Raw genomic sequence first — 4,861 nt, forward strand, 5'->3', positions numbered from 1 at the left:
TTCAGCAGAAGTTTGTGGTTACAGGAAAGTGGGTGCGGGAGGGAAGAAGAGCGATTGGTGGAATGATGTAAAGAGAGAAAAAAGTAAGCATTTGAGAGGTTTTTACAAAGTAGAATTGATGCAGGGAGGGAGGAGTATATGATATGGAGAGAATAAGAGATTAAGAGAGTGGTGAAGCAATGTAAAAAGAGAGCAAATGAGAGAGTAGGTGAGATGTTATCAACAAATTTTGTTGAAAATAAGAAAAATAAGAAAATAAGAAAAGAGTTATTATTGAAAGAATTAAGAGCAAGAGGGAGAGCAGTATAGCAGATGAACAAGGAGACTTTAGGAAGGGTAGGGGGTGTGTAGACCAAGTTTTTACAGTGAAACATATAGGTGAACAGTATTTAGATAAAGGTAAAGATGTTTTTATGGCATTTATTGATTTGGAAAAGACGCATATGACAGAGTGGATAGGGGGGGGGGCAATGTGGCAGATGTTGCAACTGTATGGAATAGGAGGTAGGTTACTGAAAGCAGTGAAGAGTTTTTACGAGGATAGTGAGGCTCAGGTTAGAGTGTGTAGGAAAGAGGGAGATTATTTCCCAGCAAAAGTAGGCCATAGACAGGGATGTGTGATGTAAGCATGGTTGTTCAATATATTGATGGAGTTGTAAGAGAGGTGAATGCTCGGGTGTTGGCAAGAGGTGTGAGGTTAAAAGATAAAGAATCTAACACAAATTGGGAGTTGTCACAGTTGCTCTTTGCTGATGACACTGTTGGAGAGGCTGGTGGATGAGTTTGGGAGAGTTTGTAAAAGAATATTAAAAGTGAATATAGGAAAGAGTAAGGTGATGAGGATAACAAAAAAAATAGGTAACGAAAGATTGGATATCAGATTGGAAGGAGAGAGTATGGAGGAGGTGAATGTTTTCAGATATTTGGGAATGGACGTGTCAGCAGATGGGTCTATGAAAGATGAGGTGAATCACAGATTTGATAAGGAGTAAAAAGTGAGTGGTGCACTGAGGAGTTCGTGGAGACAAAGAACTTTATCCATGGAAGAGTTTAGTTATACTAACGCTCGTATATGGGTGTGAAGCATGGGTGGTGAATGTTGCAACAAGGAGAAGACTGAAGGCAATCTAGATGTCATGTCTGTGGGCAATGTGTGGTGTGAATATAATGCAGAGAATCCCTAGTTTAGAGATTAGGAGGAGGTGCGGGATTACCAAAACTATTATCCAACGGGCTGAGGAGGAGTTACTGAGGTGGCTCGGACATGTAGAGAGGCTGGACGAAACAGAATGACTTGAGAGTGTATAAATCTGTAGTGGAGGGAAGACTGGGTAGGGGTCGGCCTAGGAAAGGTTGGACGGAGGGAGTAAAGGAGGTTTTGTGTGGAAGAGGCTTTGGACGTCCAGCAAGCATACGTGAGAATGTTAGACAGGAGCGAATGGAAACAAATGGTTTTTAGGACTTGACGTGCTGTTGGAGTGTGAACAAGATAACATTTATGAAGGATTCAGGGAAACCGGCAGGCCGGACTTTAATTCTGGAGGTGGGAAGTACAGTGTCTGCACTCTGAAGGAGGGGTGTTAATGTTGCAGTTTTATAACTGTAGTGTAACCGTGCCTGGGGCCACCCTTCCTTGGTGGGAAACTGCCGATGTGTTTATACATATAAATATATATATATATATATATATATATATATATATATATATATATATATATATATATATATATATATATATATATATATATATATATATATATACATATAATCTCTTCTTAAAGCTGATAAAGGGCTCATTCTCCAGGGATTGGAGCTACAATCCATTTGTTTAGATCAAACTTGATTGCCTCCCATTTCCAGTTTCCCAAACTCTGCATAACCCCAGTGGGTTAAGCGCTCCCAGTGTATAATAATAAGACGGAAAAAAACTTAGGGATTAAAGTATTCTTGTTAGTGTAGAAGTGTGAAGTGTTGCCTTAATAATCCGTGTGCAGAATATAAAACTTATAATCAGACAAACGAGGCCTCTAAAGGAGAGCCAAATATATAATTAAAGTGGGTCATAAAACTATAGACACAACTGTTACATAATAATGTGAACCATTGAGAGTTTCCGTAACTCATTCGTGTCTGACAGGAAACTTTGGATTCATTAATTAATAACTTGACTTTATTAAAGATATTTATGATTTTTCTTTGTAATAGTAAGACATGTGAGACGACATTCCTAGCCAGGATTCACATCTGAATCTGTCTATTACCTTCAGATTTCTCCCCTTCTTACTGACCGATCCGGAACTCACTTCTTCAGTGTTGTCCGGTTTAACTTAATATTATTTATTAACTCTGATTATAGATCAGTCAAGGAAGTCTTGTCTTCTTTCTTGATGATGACTTCCGGCCCGGGTCTTCTCCAGATGATGACTTCCGGCCCGGGTCTTCTCCAGATGATGACTTCCGGCCCGGGTCTTCTCCAGATGGTGACCCGGCCCGGGTCTTCTCCAGATGGTGACCCGGTCCGGGTCTTCTCCAGATGGTGACCCGGCCCGGGTCTTCTCCAGATGGTGACCCGGCCCGGGTCTTCTCCAGATGGTGACCCGGCCATGAGGAAAATTTGCATTGTACCAATGCTTTTAGGCAGAGAAGATTTATATACTTACAGTGATGCCTGTTAATTTTTATGCCTCTAATACTAAATAAATCTGACTTAAAATTTAAGACATTTTGTAGACATGTTGAGCAGGAGAAAAAATAACAAGAATTAGTTATATCGGAATTATTTTGCAGGAATATTATTCTTTTATTAGGGTGACAATCTATAAATATCCAAGTTATGTTTCTATAAAATTTATATATATATATATATATATATATATATATATATATATATATATATATATATATATATATATATATATGTGTGTGTGTGTGTGTATTTATATATATGATATGAAATTTCTGTGTATAAAGGCCAGATGTCGAAACTTCAGAGAGAGAGACAGCAAGTATCACCACTTCTAAAACAGCGAGAAAAAAAAACAAGCGTGTGGTGTGTGGAGCTACAAGTGAACTCTGCAAAATAAGATATAAAACAACTATTATCTACCTGTTCTGCATTTTCCAGGTCGTCTTTTTTGGCTTGATGGAAAAAATAATAAATAAAAGAATTCACAATACGCAGGTTTTTTAATAAAATTACCAGAATTTTTTGTCCAAACCCCAGAAGCTTAAATATAGACAGATACAAGACTCAGTTATAAGACAAAGGCAAGAGGCACATAATACCATATATATATATATATATATATATATATATATATATATATATATATATATATATATATATATATATATATATATATATATATATATATATGGTGTGACAGTGACACTTCACTCCGCCCTCGCGTCATGGTGCGACAGTGATACCTCCCTCTACCCTCACTTCATGGTGTGACAGTCACACCTCCCTCTACCCTCACGTCATGGTGTGACAGTCACACCTCCCTCTACCCTCACGTCATGGTGTGACAGTCACACCTCCCTCTACCCTCACGTCATAGTGTGACAGCAAGTGTAACTGGTCATGCATGCCACCCATCGTCTTTACCTTCCCTGGTGAAGGAGAAACAAACTCCACATGGGAGAGACTTAGGTGCTTGGGAAAATGCATCAAGAAAAACAAGTGTAAATAATGAGGATTTAGACACGCACGAAGAGTAAGTATTTCCTTAACAAATTTCTAAAGATATCTATTTTGCAATATTGTTAACCAAATTCAGACGTACGAGCATGTTTCCTGAGTAGAGGAATGAATATGCATCAAATAGTCAGACGAACAAACATGCGTCGTCTGGACGAATGAATAAACGTTAATGGTCAAGGGAGACCAGCAACCATGCATGACCTGGCCTGAGGTAACGAACATGCATGACGACACATGCAAAGAGCTTGCATAGTCTACAAATGGAAACGAACAATATATCTGACGAGACGATCTAACTTCTATTATGGACAGACAAACAATATATCTGACTAGACGATCTAACTTCTATTATGGACAGACAAACAATGTGTCTGACGAGACGATCTGACTTCTATTATGGACAGACAAACTGACATTCTGCTTCCCGTAGAATAATTTTTAATTACTGGCGACACTGATTTGGTAACAATTATTTTAGTATGCAGAATGAATTAGTGAGTTTATTAACAGATGTTGAGCCTGATGCTGTAGTGAGTTCACAGCTCACTACCTTGTGGTTGAATACGCGAGTGTAGTAGAGCGTTGCTGCGTTAACAACACATTTAACACATTTAGTTCAGAAATGAAGTATTTAGTTGTAGTTTGCACTCTGGTACAGTAACTCGTGGTTAACACTCTGGTACAGTAACTCGTGGTTAACACTCTGGTACAGTAACTCGTGGTTAACACTCTGGTACAGTAACTTGTGGTTTACACTCTGGTACAGTAACTTGTGGTTTACACTCTGGTACAGTAACTCGTGGTTAACACTCTGGTACAGTAACTTGTGGTTTACACTCTGGTACAGTAACTTGTGGTTAACACTCTGGTACAGTAACTTGTGGTTTACACTCTGGTACAGTAACTTGTGGTTAACACTCTGGTACAGTAACTTGTGGTTTACACTCTGGTACAGTAACTTGTGGTTAACACTCTGGTACAGTAACTTGTGGTTTACACTCTGGTACAGTAACTTGTGGTTTGTGCAAGAAAGGTATACAATACCGTCAAGTTGAAAGTTAAGACACATGTGAAACATCTGGTTATCTTCACTATAGATGTTTCGCCATCCAGTGGCTTTATCAACGCAGATTCATGCACATAATTAGAAGACAG

General features: G+C 38.6%; 1 protein-coding gene across 2 annotated transcripts in view; it reads left to right on the forward strand.

Annotated features, from left to right (window-relative positions):
* LOC128685847 (nephrin-like) overlaps positions 1-1,644 on the forward strand; it is a 317,772-nt gene extending 316,128 nt beyond the window's left edge. For both annotated transcript variants that reach the window (XM_053772546.2, XM_053772547.2), the window contains one exon: positions 1-1,644. This exon is cut by the window's left edge and continues 1,447 nt beyond it. The gene's annotated coding sequence lies outside the window, so the exon portion shown is untranslated.
* Positions 1,645-4,861: the final 3,217 nt, after the last annotated feature.

Source organism: Cherax quadricarinatus, unplaced genomic scaffold (assembly GCF_038502225.1).
Source record: "Cherax quadricarinatus isolate ZL_2023a unplaced genomic scaffold, ASM3850222v1 Contig11, whole genome shotgun sequence".
Classification (NCBI taxonomy): Eukaryota; Metazoa; Arthropoda; class Malacostraca; order Decapoda; family Parastacidae; genus Cherax; species Cherax quadricarinatus.